The 22,282-nt window shown below is 41.7% G+C and overlaps 2 pseudogenes; one reads left to right on the top strand and one right to left on the bottom strand.

Annotated features, from left to right (window-relative positions):
- The first annotated feature begins 609 nt into the window (after nt 1-609).
- Nucleotides 610-18,607, top strand: LOC113014250 (GTPase IMAP family member 8-like; annotated as a pseudogene).
- Nucleotides 18,608-18,713: 106 nt separating this feature from the next.
- Nucleotides 18,714-19,516, bottom strand: LOC113014243 (GTPase IMAP family member 7-like; annotated as a pseudogene).
- Nucleotides 19,517-22,282: the final 2,766 nt, after the last annotated feature.

The following is a 22,282-nucleotide window of genomic DNA, read 5'->3' as shown; positions in this document are numbered from 1 at the left end:
CCCCGTCAAAAACCTGTACATTATGCCAGCAGTGTCCAAGCACTCTTCCCCCCCCCCCTGCAATGGCTCTGCACTTTGGGAGCTACTAGTGTGACACTGCATGAAATGAACTGCTATTATAAATTGTGTCTTTCTGTAGTTGAGGTGTGGAGATCGATAGCAGCTGGTTCACTAAAACGTGCCCTGCAGTGAAAATGTTTAACCAAGAGCTGGTTCCTCTGAGGGGACAGAGCCTGCATGCAAGACTGTGAAAGCAACAGATACATCAATATTAAAAACAAAGTTTGTGACTATCTGTCAGTGCTCAGAGCTCCACACTTACACAGTTTGAACACCCAGATTAGAGATGAGCTCTCCTCTTTTTTCTTTAAATACTCCCAAAACAAAACATGCACAAAGTATGAACTCATCTCTCATACAAAAGTAACTCAATTTGAATGACATGTAACCATCAACTAACTGTTTCTGTTTCCTTCTGACCTTTTTGCCCCACCTCTCAGATATGTTTCCACACATTCAAACACTGCAAAGTGATAAACAAGAAACTGCTGAGCAGCAGAACATTAGCAGACACAGAAAATCACCCATTACCTGCCCGTAAAAGACAACATGGCCAGCAAATACGCTCGCCTTGGTGAGTATATTTAAAAAGACTAATCTATAACATGAATTTCATATAAAAGGGTAATAAAACTCAACATTCTCTGATTCTAGTCATTATTAGAGTTTATCTTCTTGTTTGATCTCTTCCTCTAACAATTTCTGTTCATCTTTGGCATCTTTGATGGTTCTCTAAACACTTTGTAAGATAACTCTTTATTGCACAGTCATACCCAGTACAATAGTACAACAAAAATGGAAACTGTCCCACGTTGGACAACTAAACACAACACAGTAACTTAAAGTGGATTTTTTTTAAGTGCAAGAAAGGTATGAGCAAAGGAATGACTTAATAAATAAGAGAATGAGTGTATGTTTATTGCATATTGCTCTTATTATTATTAATGTTATTGTTATTATTGCCCCCCCCCTTTTTTTTTTTTTGGAAAAGAATTGCTTTTTAAGTAATATAGTCAACAGTTTCTTGATGACACAAGAAGAAGTAAAATAAGATTTGAACACATTTACATTAAACCTGCTGAGAGGAATGAAGTGATGAAGGTGTTTTCTTGTTCGTCTCACTCAACATTTGTTCTCTTCACTGATAAACATTCAGCACTCTGAAACAGGAAGCATAGGGCAGCAAACTCCTGTGAAACAGTTTTGAGGTTTCATACGTATCTATTTCAACACCTCCCCTTGTGGTTTGGGCAGCTTGCACTAATCTAGCATCTCTAATCAACAGCACATTAATGCTGCACCCACCAAATCTACAACTCCAGTTCCAGTGCAATAGTTAGCAAATCTCACACACCCAGAATTATTTACAATAGAACATAGAAAACATACCACGTTTAAAATGAGAAACTTTACAATATCTGTGTGCATTTTTTAATAGGACAATGGCGACAAAAATCAAATGGGGGACCTTGACACTGTCTTAGTTCCCAGCACATTTGTCCATATTCCTACAGAGTCAGGCGCCTACTGGTTTGGAGTCCTCAAACACTGAAATAGTTAAATGTAAAGGAGAAGGAAGACATACAGATATTGGAGACAGCAGCTGGACACAGAGGCAAAATCTACAATAGCTGACACAGCAAGAAGGTTACTGGTTCAAAACTTGGCAGTGATCTTTTTTTCTGGCTTTTGCATGATCTCCTTGTACCTGAATGGGTTTTCCCCAGTTACTCCAGCTTCCTTCTACCATCCAGAGACATGGTTACTAGGTTAATTGTGTGACAAATAACATTTGAATTAGAGTTGGTGATTTCATATATTCTGTGGATGTGAGGTCGATGAAATGCCTGAAGAAAGATGACAAAGTGCTCTATGAGTGTATGATTAATGTGTGAATTGTTAAAAGCACTTTAAGTGGTCTTCGAGTAAGACAAGAAAATACCTACATGAATGCCAGAAAGTTCTATTCATTTTCACTTACAGTAGAATTTATTTTGATCATTATTACTCTTATGTTTTCACCTTTTGGATGAAGCAGAGTATAATATTCCATAAAAAAAGATTTTTTTTCACCAAAAACAAATCTAAAATCCATCTTACCTGCTATGTGAGACATTAATTAAAGATTCATCATCCAGTTGTTCATGTCAGATAGGCTACTTATCCATTCTAAATAGACTTCCAGTTCAAAGTTTGGTACAAATGCTTATATATAAAGAGTAGCTAACAGCAATCTTTAAACATCTGGGAACAAAGGAGAACAGTTCTGAACATTTTGGAGAGAAATGTTGTCCCAATCTTTTGTGATATAAGATTCTTGTTGTGCAACAGTTCTGGATCTTCTTGACTGTATTTTAATTTTATGATGCTCAAAATGTTTAAAGTTGGTCTGGACTGCAGGCAGGCTGGTTCAGCACATGGACTCTTCTAGTTGTGCTGTTGTAATAGATGCAGTATGCAGTTTAACATTGTCTTGCATTAATATTCAAAGTGGTCTCTGAAAAATATGTTGTCTGGATGTAGCTCTAAAACTTGTATATACTTTTCAGCATTGACGGGGTCTTTCCAGATGTGCAAGCTGTTAGTTTTATAGGTACTAATGTACCACCTGTCTGGGTATATTTTGGCAGACTGTGTGGAGAGAGAAAGAGGACCCAAATGCAGACACTTGAGGCGTGAGTGAGGTGGAACAGAAGGCAAGCTGTTTATTGCAGGTTGATAACCGACATACAAAACAAAAGGCAGGAAGGGAACTCACTAAGACTAAACTGGGAAAACTAAACTAAACACACAAGCCCTGGAAAAAATGAACATGGAAACATGAAGACCTGGAAATATGGAGCCTTGAAAACATGGCGTGAAGACACAGACGACGTGACAAAGAATGAATGGCAGCCTAACACGTAAATAGTAGGGGTGCAACGATACACAAAATTCACAGTTCGGTTCGATACTTTGATGTCACGGTTCGATATTTTTTCGATACAAAAAAATGTTCATGCATTTTTAATTTGTCATTTATTAAAATTACAAATATATATTTTAACTCAAAAGTACAGTTTTTAAATTTAATGTTGCTGAAACAACAAAGTAATAAAAAAAAATCTATCTGATTGAGGAATCACTCATCTTTGGAAAAGATGAGTTTATTACAGAGAAATGGCTCTTTCCAAAACAAAAGCTATACTATACGCTTCTTCTGGGCTATATTCTCAGCAGCATATTAACCATATCAGGTCCCCATAAGGAGAATCATGTGCTAACGGCTGTCTAAATGACTCGGGTAAAGTTTGTAGCATGCGTGCTTGTTGTTTTTGTCTGCTTCCACTTGTCTTTGCACTAGGATGATGTCGGAGTAAATGTGCAGTCATATTCGTTGTGTGCTGTCAGTGTTAATCTGAAATGACGTTAACGCCACAACACGGCAAATCTCCATTAACGAGCTACCACGGATTGCCCCGTGCGTGGGGCTGGACAGCGTCAACACGTTAACGAGCAAACTGCGCTAACGCAGTAGTTCCCACCCATGTAATTGAGCATTGCGTGGCACATCCGACATACTGTTTTACTTTTGTCCGTGACACACTTACCTTCAGCGTCATACTTCACATGAAGACCAAAATAGTTCCAAAGGCCAGATCTGAATGAGGGTGGGGGAGGTTCAATTTGCCATGTTGCAACGAGCTTAGCTTCTGTCTTGCTAGCTTGTGCTGCGCTCAGTGGATCTGCGCTCGACAGTGCAGCCTAGGCGGAGTAGTGGAACGCAGATCCACTGAGCGCTCAACACAGACAGCATCGTCAGAAGAAAAGTTGATAAAAGAAATAAAAAAATTTGTATTGTTCAATACATATGCGTACTGAACCAAAAGCACTGTATCAAACGGTTCAATATCGATACAAGTATCGTTGCACCCCTAATAAATAGACATGAGGTTCATGAAGAAAAAAGAAACCCATGGGGAGCACAGGTGGGATGAATGAACATAACGACAAGACAGGGGGAAGCAAACTGTACGCAATGAACATGGGACGCAAAACTGTCAAAATAAAACAGGAAGCACAGAGACATAGACCTAAGACGTAACAGCAGGGAAATAGAAACGGGAGATGGGACATAGACATAATTAAAAAGCAAACACATAGGGCCAGGGAGAACCCACATGACGGATTGGGGGACATGGAATGAGATGCAAGAGGAAACATGTAAACAAGGGGAGGAGAGGAGAGAGAGGGAGACAAAGACATCACTGAGACACACAAAGGGCGAGGGAGACTTAAACACCGAGGACATGACAGACTCACACACTGAAGACATTGGAGGAACCTAAACAGAGAAGAACTAAATAGGGAAACATAGAGAACTCAAACAGAACTAACTAACTAATAGGTTAAACTCTATACCATAGAAACTAGAACATAATACAAAAGGGCACAAAACTCAAAATGCTGGATCAAAAGACCCACGAAATGACACCTCTGGACCACTAGAGTAACTTTGCCTCTCTAAGATGCTTTTTGTATGTCCAATAAAACAATTTGTGTTGCCAGTTAATCTAACTAGTTGCAAAATGTTCCTCAAGCTGTTTCTTTTTCAGTACCACTTACTTTTCCAGCCTTTCGTTTCCCCTGTCTCAACTTTTTTGAGACATGTTGCTGACATCAAATTAAAAATGAGTCAGTATTTTTGTGAAATAGTAAAATATCACAATTTAAATATTTGATATGTTGAATAAAATATAAATATGGGTTTATAAAATTACTACTGTCACAACCTTTTAAGTTCCAAAACAGAAAAATAGTCCATGAAAAGGCCATGGGTGGCAACGGGTGGTTTATTTCAGAACACACTTCCAACTTGATTCTTTGAAAATATATGGTGTTTATTTCGTGGTAAAATGTTACGTTCTGTGAGGCTGTGGGAGTGTGTGGGTGGGGTGTTTGCCCACTCTCCCCGCCTCCACCCCTCTTGCCACTCCTACCCCTCTCTGTCTCTCTCACTCTCCTCTCTCCCCAGGACACAGCTGCTGCTGATTAGCCTCGTTTGCCACCTGACTCCAGTCAGCAATCATCCTCTGAGGCTATTTAAACTGGGGATGAGCTGTGAGCAGGGTGGCTTTTTTCCTCGGTGGCTCTACGCGTTTTGGTGCTAGATGTTGGACAGACAGCCTCTTTCTGACCAGTGAGCAGACGGGCTTGTGGGCCCTGAGAGTGTCTCCCCGTGGTGGGGAGTAGGGTAGGAAGTGTGGGAAGTGCCTCCTTTTTTATTGTGTTTGTTTGGTAGTCCTCCTGCCTTTCGTGGCTGCGAGCGTTTTCTTTGTTTCTTTGGCGTTGTTGGTAAGACGGCGTTGCCGGCCCTTTAAGTTAATGTTAATGTCGTTTGTAATCCACCTGTACCATTTCGTAATAAAGTTCTATTAATACAGAACAACTCTGTCTGTTTTCCTTTTCATTCTGATTCCGGACTCATTTGTTACTGGTCCCCTCACTCATATGCCTAGACCCCTTCGGGGGGAACGTAACATAAAATATAAACAAAAAATCAACCCAATAATTCCTTACAATTTAAACATAAACGAAAGTTAACTTAATCTGATTCCACAAGTTCAAAAAGTGGCCAAAAATCATTTTAAACCTACCCGTTGTCCCACCTGACATTTGGCAAACAAAACACAAAACATTTCCACCACACCCCCACAGTGTGCTCTTAATACCTTATTTAATGGCAGGGTCCGAAAGTTACCAAACTAATCATTTTTCCAAAACTTTTAAAAAAGTAAAATTAATTGCAAATTTAGATAGCAAAACTGGGTAAATATATTCTTACTGTTTTAAAGAAAAAACAAAAATGAATACAAATTATATTTCATACAAATTTAACAAAATTGCCGCAACAACTGCATCCTGTTATTATTTAATTTGACACACCCTCGCCACTTCTTTTTATTGGTGTTGTACTTCTCTGACAAGGATACATGTGCAAATGCAGTCCTGTTATTTCTATACAGCTCTTTAACTTCAGGTTTGTTTTTAGGGGTTTTTTTTGGTGCAGAAATAATTTCCTGGAAAATTAGTTAGTGCCCACCTGACCCCCTCAGAATAAGCTTTCTTGTTTCCCTTTTCTTTTTCTTTTTTCAGTACAAAATATTTAGTAGATTTAAGGGAAAATAATAATAATAATGGATACTTTATTGATCCCCATGGGGAAATTACTTGTTTTTCTCTGCATTTGACCCATTCACTCTGTGAAGCAGTGGGCAGCCCACTAAGCAGGCGCCCGGGGAGCAGTGTGTAGGGACGGTACCTTGCTCAGGGGTACCTCAGGGTAGCCGTTAAGTGGATTCGAACCGCCGACCTTCCGATCATGGGGCGACCACTTTACCTACTGAGCTATCCCTGCCCCTGTTAAATTTTACATTCAGTCTACAAACAACACAAGTCTTCCTTATACTGAACCTGCCTTTACCTTTTCACCAGAGCAAGAAGAACCAAAGGAACCAGAGAAGCCAGAATTAAGGATTTTGCTTCTTGGGAAAACTGGAGTTGGAAAGAGTGCTTCAGGAAACACCATCTTAGGAAAAGGGAATGCTTTTGGATTGACATCATCAGAGTGTCAGAAGGAAACAGGAGAGTTTGATGGTCAAAAGCTGGCTGTAATTGATACTCCAGGTCTGTGTAACTCCAGTAAAACTGAAGAGGAGTTAACAGCAGAGATGGAGAGAGCCATCTGCTTTGCTGCTCCTGGTCCTAATGTGTTCCTGGTTGTGATTCAGGCCAACAAATACACAGAAGAAGATCAAGAAACAGTGAAAATGGTTCAGAAGATGTTTGGAAAAAGGTCAGTATGTTCCACATTAGTCTTGTTCACCCATGGAGATGACCTGAAGTCAGATGGAGACACCATAGAAGAATTAATCAGTAAAAATCCAGCTCTCAGTGACTTCATCAGTCAGTGTGGTGGAGGATATCATGTTTTTAACAACACAGACAAGGATCCCTGTCAGGTCAGAGAACTGCTGGAGAAGATTAACACAATGGTTCAGAGAAATGGAGGAAGATACTTCACCATTGAAATGTTCAGAGAGGCTGATCTAAGGATTGTTCTTATTGGGAAAACTGGAGGTGGGAAGAGTGCATCGGGAAACACCATCTTAGGAGAAAAAGCTTTTAAATCCTCATCATCTTTTTCCACAGTAACATCAGAGTGTCAGAAGAAAACAGGTCTGTTTGATGGTCAAAAACTGGCTGTAATTGATACTCCAGGTTTATTTGACACCAGAAAAACTGAAGAGGAGGTGAAGGAAGAGATCAGTAGCTGCATCTTCCTTGCTGCTCCTGGTCCTCATGTGTTCCTGGTTGTGATTCAGGCCAACAGATTCACAGAAGAAGAACAAGAAACTGTCAAAATCATCAAGAACATGTTTGGAGAACAGTCAGCATGTTACACTATGGCCTTGTTCACCTACGGAGACAATCTGGAGAGGGATGAAGTCACCATGGAAAACATGATCATGATAATCCAGCTCTCAGTGGCTTCATCAGTCAGTGCGGTGGAGGATATCATGTCTTTAACAACATCAGAGTGTCAGAGGAAACATGTCAGTTTGAAGGTCAAACATTGGCTGTAATTGATACTCCAGGTCTGTATGAAACTAAACTAACTAAAGAGGAGGTGAAGAGAGAGATTGTTAGATGCATCTCCTTTGCTGCTCCTGGTCCTCATGTGTTCCTGGTTGTGATCCAACCAAACAGATTCACCAAAGAAGAACAAAAAACTGTGAAAATCATTCAGAAGATATTTGATGAAAAAGCAGCTGATTACATGATGGCCTTGGTAATCCATGAAGATGATGTGAATAAAGACACCATAGAAGAAGCAATCAAACATCCAGATCTCAATGACATTATCAGTCAGTGCCGTGGAGGATATCATGTTTTTAACAACAGAAACAAGGATCCCTCTGAGGTCAGAGAGCTGCTGAAGAAAAGCAACACAATGACTGAGAGAAATGGAGGATGCTGCTACACCACCAGAAAGTTTGAAGAGGCAGAGAAAGCCATAAAAACAGAGATGGAACAACTTCAGAAAGAAAATCCAAAGATGACGGCCAAAGAAACAAGATACAAAGCAGAAAGAAGGAACGCGTTTACTCTGGGAAATTGGGATGACATTATTGTTGGAGCTGCTGCTGGAATTGGCATTGAAGTTGCTCTTGGAGCTGGTTTTGGAGGTATAGGGGCTCCAGTGGGGGCTGCAGTAGGTGCTGCAGTTGGAGCTGCTGTGGGATTTAGAGCAGTAAAAGTCTCGGTCGTTGTGTCCTTGGGCAAGACACTTCACCCATTGCCTGCTGGTGGTGGTCAGAGGGCCCGGTGGCGCCAGTGTCCGGCAGCCTCGCCTCGGTCAGTGCGCCCCAGGGTGGCTGTGGCTACAATGTAGCTTGCCATCACCAGTGTGTGAATGTGTGTGTGAATGGGTGGATGACTGGATATGTAAAGCACTTTGGGGTCCTTAGGGACTAGTAAAGCGCTATATAAATACAGGCCATTTAAAAGCAGTAAAAGCTGCAACTTTGAAAATGAAACTGAATGATTGTGTTACACAGTAATCAATGTTTATCAACAGCTGAATGAAAGTCAATTAACAAGACACTAGATAAAAATAATAACAGTAGCATTCACCTATTTATTTGAGTATGTGTTAGAAAGAGAATAAAAAGTCACCCAAAGAAGAAAGACAAAATATGTTAACGATAAGTATCTTTGGCACAACTGAGTTATTATTGCTCCAAAGAAGTTGGTATTGGAATTGGAGTGCATCTTACTCCTGGTGCTAAAGTAAAAAAAAAAAGGCAGCATTTAGATTACGTAAAATGAGTTTTGAAGCTGCGGTCTCACATTTAGTTTGATCTCTTGCATGATGTAATATGAATGAAACAGATTAAATTTACTAATCAAGATTGTTTTCTGTTCTAACAAAGAAACCTGAATGAACCAGTTCACCTTGATGAACTGAGATGTTTGAGCTGATCAAACTGTGACGTTAAAGAACAGCAAGCATTTATTTAATTTTTTCTTCACTGTGATTGTGACCTACACCCATTTTTACACCTTGGCTCGTGTAATTAGCTAAAGGATCAATAGTCAATGTCTCTCTTGGAGGACATTCCCACGGGGCTTAAATCTGTGGCTTTCACCATTTGAACTTAGAACTGAAGAAGCTTCTTGGAGGAGAGGTGAAATGCTTTCAAGCAACTTAAAGAAGTCCAGATGCTTCGAAAAAAAATGTATTCAGTGATTTGATGGAACAAAGCAAAACAAAGTTAACAGTTAAGTGAAAATAATCTGCACACAGAGGAATAGTAAAACTGCATCGGCCATCATGATGAATCAGTTTGTTTGGTTTCATGCAGCAGCACCACCTGCTGGACAAACTCTGACCTGCAGTCAAACTTCAAACAAAGTAGAAATATTTCATTCATCTCTGAACTTCAAGTGTGTGATCATCTCTGCAGTGGCATGTCTAGAAAATTTTTGTTGGGGGGGCCAGGTAGGGGCACAGATTTGGAGAAGGGTGGCAGATGTAATTGGCAGATAATGTTTAAAAAAAAATTCTACCAACCGTTAACCATAATTCAATAACCCTGTAAACCTAATAACCGAATGCGCTTTTAACTCTTATTAGAATGAGATTTTAACCACTACGGTGCAAAGTTTTTAGATACTGCATTGATAAAGTACAAGAGATACAATCAGTCAGTGTTTATTCAGCATTCAAGGACAGCAATATTTGCATAGTATTTTTACTGACATATAGTGCACATATGTTTTGGGCAAAAACATTTTTGAATATTAAAATATGAACATTTGTAACAAACAATTGACAAATTAGCCAATGCCAATGTAAAACTTTATCTGCCTGTTAAAAAAAGAAGATAATCTTCTCACAAACTGGTGTTTGATTTTGAAACAGGAAAAAAGTGGGGAAACAACTGAAAAGACTAACATTTGAATAAAACCTGAAAGCAAGTAAATACTTTCTATGCTGCCTTATGGTAAACTTTGGTAATATTGATAAAGAACAACACTGGCTGATGATGAAATACAGTCAGCTGGCATGGTGACAATGCCAGTATTAACCTGCAGGGCTGGACTGGGACAGAAAATCGGGCATTTTGACTAGAGACCGGCCCACCAGGTATTAAAGCCATAAAGACTTTGAATGAAAACAAATGCTGTTGTGACAGTGCCCATATGGAAAAGAAATAGTAAAAACTTATATGACTTAACTCATGAAAGTAGCCACTTTCTCATTACTTTCATATATTGTTTTAGTAAGTATCCAAAACATACAAGTTTCATTATATAATTTTTCAAGGGATCTTATCTGTTTTTACTCTTGTATGCTTTTCATACAAGTTTCACACAAGACAGATACAAACTTTATAAGATTTATATATATCTTTTCCATATGTAAACTGTCTTGTTGGTATATGTATGATTTCTATACATTTTACGTCAGATAAAAACTTTGGTTGTAAGATTTAGATAATTATTTAATAAAAGCTAGATATTTTAAATGAGAATAAGAAAGAAAAGTATTTCTTTGTGCCCCGCCTTTCCCTGTTAATGCCCTACCTGGCTCCCTGGCAAAACTTTCCTAGGCCCGCCCCTGCACAGTTACCAGCTTTCAGCTACTTAGAAAAGGATCCTGGTGTTATTTGTCTCTCAGAAACAGTTCATAACTTCCCTTCAACTCATTCATGTCACCTAAAAGGTAAACCTGTTTCTCCATCACTGTTCAGCTCTGATGATTCAGTAAGGACATCTCCTGGTTTCATCTTCATGTTTCCCTCTCACCACATATCCAAACCGACATCATGACCAGCAGCTTTACAGCTGTGGCTCCAGCAAACATCAGCTGATACTAGAAATTCCATCCATCCATCCATCTTCATCCGCTTTGTCCGGGGCCGGGTCGCGGGGGCAGCAGCCTAAGCAAAGAGGCCCAGACCTCCCTCTCCCCAGCCACCTCCTCCAGCTTGTCCGGGGGAATACCAAGGCGTTCCCAGGCCAGCCGAGAGATATAATCTCTCCAGCGTGTCCTGGGTCTGCCCCGGGGCCTCCTCCCGGTGGGACATGCCTGGAACACCCCACCCAGGAGGCGCCCAGGGGGCATCCTTGTCAGATGCCCGAACCACCTCAGCTGGCTCCTTTCGATGTGGAGCAGCAGCTGCTCTACTCTGAGCCCCTCCCAGATGGCTGAACTTCTCACCCTATCTCTAAGGGAGAGGCCAGCCACCCTTCGGAGGAAGCTCATTTCTGCCGCTTGTATCCGCGATCTCGTTCTTTCGGTCACTACCCACAGCTCGTGGCCATAGGTGAGGGTAGGGACGTAGATCGACCGGTAAATTGAGAGCTTCGCTTTTACACTCAGCTCCCTCTTCACCACGACGGACCGGTGCAGCGTCCGCATTACTGCAGCTGCAGCCCCAATCCGTCTGTCGATCTCCGGCTCCCTTCTCCCATCACTCGCGAACAAGACCCCGAGATACTTGAACTCCTCCACTTGGGGCAGGAACTCATCCCCGACCCGGAGTGGGCACTCCACCCTTTTCCGGCTGAGAACCATGGCCTCAGATTTGGAGGTGCTGATCCTCATTCCCGCTGCTTCACACTCGGCTGCGAACCGTTCCAGTGCGAGCTGGAGGCCTTCACCCGATGAAGCCAACAGAACCACATCATCTGCAAAAATCAGAGATGAGATTCTGAGGCCACCAAAGCGAAAGCCCTCCGCCACTTGGCTGCGCCTAGAAATCCTGTCCATAAAAATTATGAACAGAACCGGAGACAAAGGGCAGCCCTGGCGAAGCTCATCACCCACCAGGAACGAGTCCGACTTATTGCCGGCAATGCAAACCAAGCTCTTGCAACGGTTGTATAGGGATCGAATGGCCCGTAGCAATGGGCCAGACACCCCATATTCCCGCAACACCTCCCACAGGACACCCCGAGGGACACGGTCGAATGCCTTCTCCAAGTCCACAAAACACATGTAGACTGGTTGGGCAAACTCCCATGCACCCTCAAGTATCCTGGAGAGGATAAAGAGCTGGTCCAGTGTTCCGCGACCAGGACGAAAACCGCATTGTTCCTCCTGTATCCGAGGTTCGACTAACGGACGAACTCTCCTTTCCAGCACCCTGGCATAGACTTTCCCAGGGAGGCTGAGCAGTGTGATCCCCCTGTAGTTGGAACACACCCTCCGGTCCCCTTTCTTAAAGATGGGGACCACCACCCCGGTCTGCCAGTCCACAGGTACTGCCCCTGATCTCCACGCAACATTGCAGAGGTGTGTCAACCAAGACAGCCCTACAACGTCCAGAGCCTTCAGGAACTCGGGGCAGACCTCATCAACACCAGGGGCTCTGCCACCAAGGAGTTGTTTAACTGCCTCAGTGACCTCGCCCCCGGAAATTGGCGGGTCACTCCCCTCATCCCCAGACTCTGCTTCCTCCTCGGAAGACGTCTCAGTGGGATTAAGGAGGTCCTCGAAGTATTCCTTCCACCGTCTGACAATTTTCTCAGTCGACGTCAGCAGCGCTCCGCCAGCACTATACACAGTGCAGGTAGAGCACCGCTTTCCCCTCCTGAGACGTCTGACGGTTTGCCAGAATCTCTTCGAGGCAGTCCGAAAGTCTTTTTCCATGGCCTCTCCGAACTCCTCACACACCCGAGTTTTTGCTTCAGCCACTGCCCGAGCCGCATTCCGCTTGGCCTGTCGATACCTGTCGGCTGCCTCCGGAGTCCCACAGGCTAACCAAGCCCGATAGGACTCCTTCTTCAGCCTGGTGGCTCCCTTCACCTCTGGTGTCCACCATTTGGTTCGGGGATTACCACCACGGCAGGCACCCACCACCTTGCGGCCGCAGCTCAATGCAGCAGCTTCGGCAATGGAGACTCTGAACATGGTCCATTCGGATTCAATGTCCCCAGTCTCCCTCGGAATGCTGTCGAAGCTCTGCCGGAGGTGTGCGTTGAAGATCCCGCGGACTGGGGCCTCTGCTAGACGTTCCCAGCACACCCTCACTACGCGTTTAGGTGCACCAGGTCTGTCCAGCGTCCTCCCCCGCCACCTGATCCAACTCACCACCAGGTGGTGATCAGTTGACAGCTCAGCCCCTCTCTTTACCCGAGTGTCCAGAACATATGGTCGCAGGTCTGCTGATACGATTACAAAATCGATCATCGACCTACGGCCTAGAGCGTCCTGGTGCCACGTGCACTTATGGACACTCTTATGTTCGAACAGGGTGTTCGTTATGGCCAAACTGTGGTTAGCACAGAAGTCCAATAACAGAGCACCGCTCGGGTTCAGATCAGGGAGGCCGTTCCTCCCAATCACGCCCCTCCAGGTCTCGCTGTCGTTACCCACGTGAGCATTGAAGTCTCCCAGCAGGACAACAGAGTCTCCAGGTGGAGCACCCTCCAGCACACCCCCCCCCAGGGACTCTAAGAAGGCTGGGTACTCTGAACTGCCACTCGGCGCATAAGCGCAGATGACAGTCAGGACCCGTTCCCCGACCCTAAGGCGCAGGGAACAAACCCTCTCGTCCACCGGGAAAAACCCCAACGTACCGGCAGCAAGCCGAGGGGATATTAGGATACCCACCCCAGCCCGCCGCCTCTCACCAGGGGCAACTCCAGACTGAGACAGAGTCCAGCCCCCTCTCCAGGAGACTGGTTTCAGAGCCCAAGCCATGTGTAGAGGTGAGCCCGACTATATCTAGCCGGTACCTCTCAACCTAGAGGTACTAGAAATTAATATTAAATAAATTCTAACAACAGCTGATCAAGCTTAAAAGTGCTGCTGTTGTTTAGCGCGACATCCGCTGGTTTCTTGTTTCTGGCGCAAAGTGGGCGATAAATAAACAAGAGAGAAAAGTCGATCAGCTGATCATTGATCAGTTTCATGATTGAAGTAGCAACAGGAGAGGGAGGGTGAGAGGATGAGAGAAGAAGAGGCAGCTGTGCAGCGTAAACACAGAATAACTCCAGCTTTGTGTCTTTTTTTCATTATAGCGAAAGTCCGGGACGAACTGCGTCTCTTCTCAGCTCAATACGAAACGTGTAATATTTTCTCTGAATGAGGGACCATTCCATTTTTTAAGGAGCCGTTGGCAACTCTACTAACTAACCTTATGAATAAAATAAAGTTCACTATTAGTAACATCATAGCACCCACCCAGCTGTACTGTATAAAAACTCCGTCAAGCTGGCTAGAACGCAGTACGAGTTATTGCAACTGACGGTAAAAAGTCAGCACAACAAAAATAAACTCCACCTAAACTTGGTTTATATCTGACCCAGATAGACTGCAGGTCATAACTTCTTACCTGAAGTTCAGTTCACCTGACACTCGGACTGGTGGCTGCCTCGGGGCTCTCCTCCTGCCTCCTCTTCCCTCATCCACCTGCTGGCCTCTGTGGAAGCCCCGCCATAGCCACCACCAAACAACTGAGTTATTTTTACACATCGACCTGCATCTGGCCAATCCACCACCTCTCACTGTTCATGCCATTACAAAAAAAAAAAAAGTCACCGGGCATATGCCCGGTATGCCCGATGGCCAGTCCAGCTATGTTAACCTGCAACCAAATCTGCAGCTCCATACAGCAATGTTACGACTTAGATTACATCTTATAACTCATAACTCTTATGTTAGCTCCCCTCAGTAGCATACTGTCTGAAATATTCGACGGCTGCAATAATTCTTTAAGTGTTATTTTTTCTTTGGTATTCTAATTTCACCGAAGTTTACTAAACTCAACAAACTTAATATTACTTACCGGGACATTTATTCTGTCCTCATTTTCTTTCGAAAAATTGTTTCCTGCAGTACCGTCTTTCGTGCTTGGCTCTCCTACCTTTGCTAACGTGATGCACATAGTGCAGAAGCCGATGCTGCATTCACTTACACTCGAATATCTCGGACGTAATTTACGACATAACGACATAACGGTATCTCACTGGCGTCACTGTCGCCAGTGAGATACCGTAAAAAGGGCTACGGTGCGTTACCATAATTTGTCCAAGAGTATTATACCACACCAGCAAAAAACGGTATCATCCTGCAGAACGGTAAGCTACCGTAACACGGCGTCACGGTATGACGCTGGCAACAGTGACGCCAGTATGTTACCGTAAAGTGGCGATGAAAAGTCTAACAGTGTAGTTCTGATTCTGGTTCTGTCTTGGTTAAATACCAAGTAGTCCTGATTTTGAACTGTTGTAGTCCTGTTTTAATTCCGGATCAATTCTGGGTCGGGTTGAATTTGTATTTAGTATTTAGTATTTATTTATTTATTGTCATTGTCAAGAACAATGAAATTGCGTTTGGGGCTTCCATACAACCCAAAAAAAAGAAGAAAATAATAAATACCCCTTAAAACCCAAGTGTACATATTTAACCCAGTGTGACTCCAATGCAATAAGACAATCCTTAGCAATAATGTTCGTAGAAATTCAGACAAAGACCTGAGAAACATGACAAAATACAACAATGCAACCCATTCAATTGGGGTTTAGTCCGCGTGTCTTGATACAGCCCCGACTTTGTTCTGCCTTGCTGCTTAATTAAAAAACTAGTTTAAGGTGTCCTGCACATGTGATATATATTTTTCCCTATATGAAGTCATTCTTTTTTGAACGAAACTCAAAACAGAGCCTATTAATCTTTCAGTCATTTCAACCCCCCCCCCCCAAAAAAAAAAAAATCCCACATGCATACTACCCTTTTGGGCTAAGCCCCGGGTGTTTCAAATGTCTGGCTCCGCCTCTGTTGACGACAAGAGATTGCCGTGGAAGAGCCTGTTGTCCGTATATTTATATATTTCCGAAATCACATTGTAGTGACGTATACAGAACACAATAAATTATATAATGTAAACAACTACCTCAAAAACAGGTAGAACGATACTTTTGTATCGTTTATTGTAAATGGCCTGCATTTGTATAGCGCTTTTCTAGTCCATAGGACCCCAAAGCGCTTTACACTACATTCAGTCATTCACCCATTCACACACACTGGCGATGGTAAGCTACATTGTAGCCACAGCCGCCCTGGGGCGCACTGACAGAGGCGAGGCTGCCGGACAAAGGCGCCACCGGGCCCTCTGACCAACACCAGTAGGCAAACATGGGGTTAGTATCTTGCCCAAGGATATTTGACATGCAGCCAGGAGGCAGCCTGGGATCGAACCACCGACCTTCTGATTAGTGGCTGACCTGCTCTGCCACCTGAGCTACAGCCACAGTAGTATTTATTTATTGTATTTACGGAGGGAGTGATGTATGCTGGGTAATGGCACAGCTAGCTACTGGGTGACTTTATTCACCCGCTTCGGCTGTTATCAGTCCATACATTGGGCGTTATTAGCACAAATCAGTCCCATAGATATGGGCCATCTCCTGCTAGATTGTTCAGAAGGTTGTTATCATCCATCCAGATGGAGGATCACTAACAGGAGCGTGGAAGACTCCAGAATCCACTCTGGCTGGAATCCGGTGGATACAGCAGTGTGTACAGGTAAGACCATTTAAACCCTCCTGCCTTCTTGGGACCTTTTTGTGCCACTGCTATGTGTTAAATGGCTGCCATTTCCACTGTGTTCAGTGGAATATAACCAAACTTGCCACAGGATAGTTTTTACCTGTCAATGTTAATATTCCAGTGTGAATTCCTTAAATCAGCCTAAAATGGCTGAGCAGCAGAAATCCCCACACCCATCACCCTGGGGACCATTTTCTGCCCATTGACTTCCATTATAAACGCTATTTTTCAACCCCAAATTATCATCATATGATTTTATTTTTTCTTCTTTTCTTGGATGTCAATGAAGACTCAGGGCCTTGAAGTTTTAATTTTTAAATTGCAAAAAAAATGCAAAAAAAATAATGGCAGGTCAAAATGTATGTTGGTGCCAATCTTTGGTCCATCTAAAGGCCTACTTATAATGACAATCACATATTACTTCAACTGGTTTTTTGTGGAAATATTTAGTTTCGTTTTTTGGTTTTTGGGGCTTATAACACAGGGCGCTCATGTAATAACACTGGGATTTGAAGGGTTAAAACAACGAAAATATAATTAAAACTTTACATGAATATTTCAGGGAGAAGTAGTTTTACAAGGTTGGCTAATTTAAAGTGGAATAAAATATGGATATATGGTCTTTTTATGGCGTGGCTGAGAATGGTCCCTAGGGTGATGGGTGTGAGTTTTTTAAAGGATGGCAGGAGGGTTAAACGGACAGCATTTATAGAATGACTATTAAAAGTCAGCGAGTGTCAATAATGTTGATGAGGTTATGTTAGTAATACACAGAGTGCTAATATAACAGCTTTAAGATGCATTTGTAGATATTATTACATGTTTTACCGTCTTTATGGTGCTAGCTTAAAGTTACGGTGTAAACGTTAGCTTATATTGGAGTAAAGCTGTTACTGTTTAAACGATGTTAGCACAGAAATATTAGCTTCTGTCATGACTAGTAGTAGTAGTATTTATTTATTGTCATTGTCAAGAACAATGAAATTGCGTTTGGGGCTTCCATACAACCCAAAAAAAGAAGAAAATAATAAATACCCCTTAAAACCCAAGTGTACATATTTAACCCAGTGTGACTCCAATGCAATAAGACAATCCTTAGCAATAATGTTCGTAGAAATTCAGACAAAGACCTGAGAAACATGACAAAATACAACAATGCAACCCATTCAATATTATTGTACTGTGAGATATGATATCAGATATGATGAAGTTACTAGTTAATAAAGTTTTCAGTAAAGTGATTAATCGCAGCCACAGATTGACAGTAAATATCTCGATTAGCTTCAGTGCATCTATAATAAATATGTGCAAGTTTCAGTGCTTCGTTTAAACTGTATGATACTTATACTGACCCAGGGTCAGTGTAAAATACAATCCTAGCTGTGTGAACAAAGCCTGGCTCCTTTAATCCTGCATGACAAACCTCAGGATGCAGGTTATTATTACTCTTTCCTGCTGGCACACCTGTCACACCTGAGAGTCAGCTAGAAACGTACAGTGACGTAGACATCATGCAAAGACTGCCGGACTCTGTAATACTGCAAATGATCAGTGACTCAGGTTAACACTAAACTTTAAACGGTACCTCTGTGTCTCTGTGTGCTGAACATTTAGGATTGAGTCAGGCTGCATCAGCTGAAGTTGTTATTTGTATATATCAGTATTTTTTTAATTCAGGTGTGGGGAAAATACGTAAGACTGCAGTGAAGTGATGCACCAGTACTTAAATCTGTACTTAAATCAGACTACTGATCCAGCCACATCAGCCTTTTGTGAGGTCTGTTTAAAGTAGACTAAAAATGAACTGCAGGTTCCTGAGAGGTGGACTGTGAGCACAGAAACACATGTTCATACATACAGCTGCAGCAAACTTACATTAATTTTAAATAGATTTGTTACTCTGATGTCTGTCTCTGTGTTTGTCCTCTGACAGACTGGTGACCTGTCCAGGTGTGCTCTACCTGTGACTACTGGGACAGGCTCTAGCCTCTGTAATAGAAATGTTCTGTTATTCTCATTTAAAGTATTTAAGTGCTTATGCATATGCTTAGTTGTGACACTGTGGTCACAGTTTTTAAAAAAAGCAGTGCACCAACGATCACAGCTACACCTACCAGGACTTTGACAGATTTTTTGGTTGTGTATTTGGTCAAAAGTCTGTAGCCTCTGTGGAGAGAGGCTGATAATGATGATGGTTTAGTGCGCTCTTCTTGTTGTCTCTGCCAGTCTTTCAGCATCTCAGTGGTGTAGCCGCCTCCTTCATTTTCCATCAGCATGTTCTCTATTGTGTTGACCAGCTGTGTCACCTGGAACTGGTTGTTCCTGTACTTGTCCTGCTGGTTTTTCCAGTACTTATTATCTACAACGTGGCACCAACCACCACACTTGTCTACCAAATCTTTCAGAGGTTTGTTATTTGTGACAAACTCCTCGGTGCTCATCCTGTCAGGTAACTGGTCACCATCCGTGAAGACAACTGTAGAATATTTAAATACCTCTGCTAAAAACACTCCTGCAGTTTCCTGATGACAGTCGTCTCCTGCTCTGTGAATTTCTCCACTCTGAGCACAATAATGAAAGCGTGAGGACCAGGAGGACACTTTGTGACACACCTTTGTATCTCATGCTTCGGCTCCTGCTCTGAACGTCCTGGACTAAAAAACCAGGAGTGTCAATCAAAGTGTGGTTTCTTCCAATGACAGATCCAGACTTTGCTTCACAAACATTTGTTTGTGAGTCAGAAAAATGTAGGACTTTAAACTCATTCCTTCCTAATGTAGTTTTAGAAAGGCTGCTCTTCCCAGCTCCAGTTTCCCCCAGCAGGATGATCCTTGTTGTGTTTGGCACAAGAAGAAAAAGTGGTGAGTTTCAGTTTTGGTTATTTAGTTTTCTTTTTTCTTTCTACTGTGTTCTGTTTTGATATGTTTTCATTTGACACCACCTTTCAAAAATTCTCTCTTAAATAATCTACTAGCCTTACTATCCCAGTGTGTTTTACCACCTACAAAAGTTTTTTCCACGCAAATATTAGTCAGAGATGTGTTAATCTGACAGCGTAAAACATAACTGAATCAAAACCAGCTGTACCGAACAAAATGTTTCTGCAGGGTATAAAACATCTTACTGAATGCAAGGCTACTCAGAAAGGACAATTGTAGCACTCTACCAAAGGCTTGATGATGGGATGTATTGTATAAAACAATTTGGTGTGAATTGAGTATTCAATTATGTGATATTTTGAATTATTTTAATTTTAGAGACAGATTTGCTGGAGTAATGACTGTTTACATTAAGTTTTAATGTAAATAATAATTGCTTTTATTATTATATGTAAAGATTGCTATTTGGACTAAAAACACATAAAGTTGGATAAGAAAAAAAAGTGATATTCCACAATAACAAAGGTTAATCAGAAAGAGGAAGCATTATTATCCCACATTATAGCACATTTCATGGAGCTGATCACATTACATAAAAACAAAAATCCTTAGGCTCATCAGGTCCTGATATTAAAAAACTACATTTCCGCAAAATGACGTCACTTCCAGTTTCAGGCAGGACATGGCGGACATGCATAGTTCGCGCTGATGGACGTAGGAAGTGTTACAAACAGCTGATCGGATCGGCAAAGGGTGTTTCTGAAATATTATGTTTTTGTTGCTGCAAGTGCTTTTTATGCAGTTTTTGCAAAGCTATATGTGGAAGGAGACCGTGACTTAGGACAAGCTGATGGTATAAGATGTAAGATCAAGTCCTCCGGTTTCATATGCAAAAGAAATTATTGCGCTAGCTTATGTGGTTGCAGTGCTACAGGTGTTCTGGGAATTTCTCCTACCCCGTAAACCGTCCTACCCGTTGTTCCTGAGCATGTGTGCGCATACAACACAAAAAGGGAAGCTAAGCGCATCTGGCTGTGATTTCACGCTATCCGTTGTCATATATGCAGGAAAATAGGTAAGTAGTAAGTATTAGTACTTTTTATTGATGTTGATACTTGATTTTTTAAGCCTTGATTGTTTGTCAATATTAAAGTGAAGTCGCTATCTGCTTTCTGCACCAAACTGTCGAATTTGCAGCTTCGGTGAAGTCTGCTGTCAAGTTACTGGACACGTAGTATTTGCACAACACTTTTGAGTCCGCAGCTTCTGTGTTTTAGGCTGTTTCGGTAATGTCGTTATTTAATAAGTTTCATTATTTGCATTGTTAACTGCACATATTGAAGCTCATAAGAAAATGTTTACTTACATTGGAGAAGAAGTGGGAAGAGATTTACGCGTTCATTTCTGCGGGCTCCTACCCTTCAGGATATGACAAGGCTCAGAGGCAAAACCTCAGAAGATATGCCTCAAAATTCAAATAAAAGGGTCAGTAATTTATTGTTAATACTAACAACTCATATATGTGGTTAAATTAATTTCTAAATATATATTGTTTTACTGCAGATGGAGAACTCTTTGTTGGAACCAGAAGAGTAGTAAAAACCATGGATGATGCCAGGAAGACATTTCATGAGTTTCATTCATCTCCAATTGGAGGACACACTGGCACACACAAAACGCTAAATGCAGTGTGTTCCAGATTTTACTGATTTGGTATGACAGTTGACATTAAAACATGGGTATGTATTAACTGTTTGTACTGTTGTTAAATAGTGTTTAAAATAAGCAATTTTTTTGATATCAGTTAAAAGAGAAACTGTACACTTGCAAAATATAAATAAATATGGTTAATTAGTGATATTACAGTAATAACCTGTAGGCCTGGCAGAGATTTGAAGACGCGCACAAAGTATTGTTGCTAAATTGATTGTTCGTTAGAGAATATGTCATTAGGTGATTTTTTACTTTTTTGTATAAATAAGAATGTTGAACATTTACGTGAACTCCATAAATATTTTTACCTTAAAGATTCTGGAATGTGACCAGTGTCAAAAAGTTGGGAAACCACTGACTGCTGTGCTACCGTTGAAGTGTATTCAGCGCTTGTGGTCCATTATATATAGACATGGCTGCCCCAAAATGATTTTTTCAGAACAAGGCAGAGAGTTTGTGAATGAAGTAAGTGTTACATAATTTTCAGTTACATTTTTTAACTTTACTTCACTGGGGTCAAAGATTTTTTCTTGTGTGCTTGTATAAGAAGTATAAGAACCTTGTCCTCATCTGTTGAAGCTCAACTCTGATCTTTGCAAGTTATTGCAAATTGAAAAAAGTGTCACAGCAGCATACCATCCACAGACCAATGGTCTAGATGAAAAGACCAATGACAACATAAAAAGGTATGCCTAATTTTTATCTATCAGTTTTTAATAACATTACTTATGTTATTCAAACTTAATTGTTACGTAATAATTTATTAATTTCTTTACTTCTAATTAAACTTTCATTACTGTCTTTACATATTTCTATGCCTGCATTTAGAGCCCTCCGAAAACTGGTGAATGACCAGCAGAATAACTGGGATCTGTATCTAGAGCCCACCCTGTTTTCACTTCGGTCAAAAGTACACACCACAACAAAATACACACCTTTTTTTCTGATGTATGGAACAGAGGCAGTATTTCCATCAGAAGTGCCTGCTCGGCCCCCTTGAACTTTTCCACATTTTGTCACATTA

This window comes from Astatotilapia calliptera, chromosome 3 (genome assembly GCF_900246225.1).
Source record: "Astatotilapia calliptera chromosome 3, fAstCal1.2, whole genome shotgun sequence".
Classification (NCBI taxonomy): domain Eukaryota; kingdom Metazoa; phylum Chordata; class Actinopteri; order Cichliformes; family Cichlidae; genus Astatotilapia; species Astatotilapia calliptera.
The sequence above is the reverse complement of the archived record's forward strand: the minus strand, read 5'-3'. Positions and strand labels throughout refer to the sequence as shown.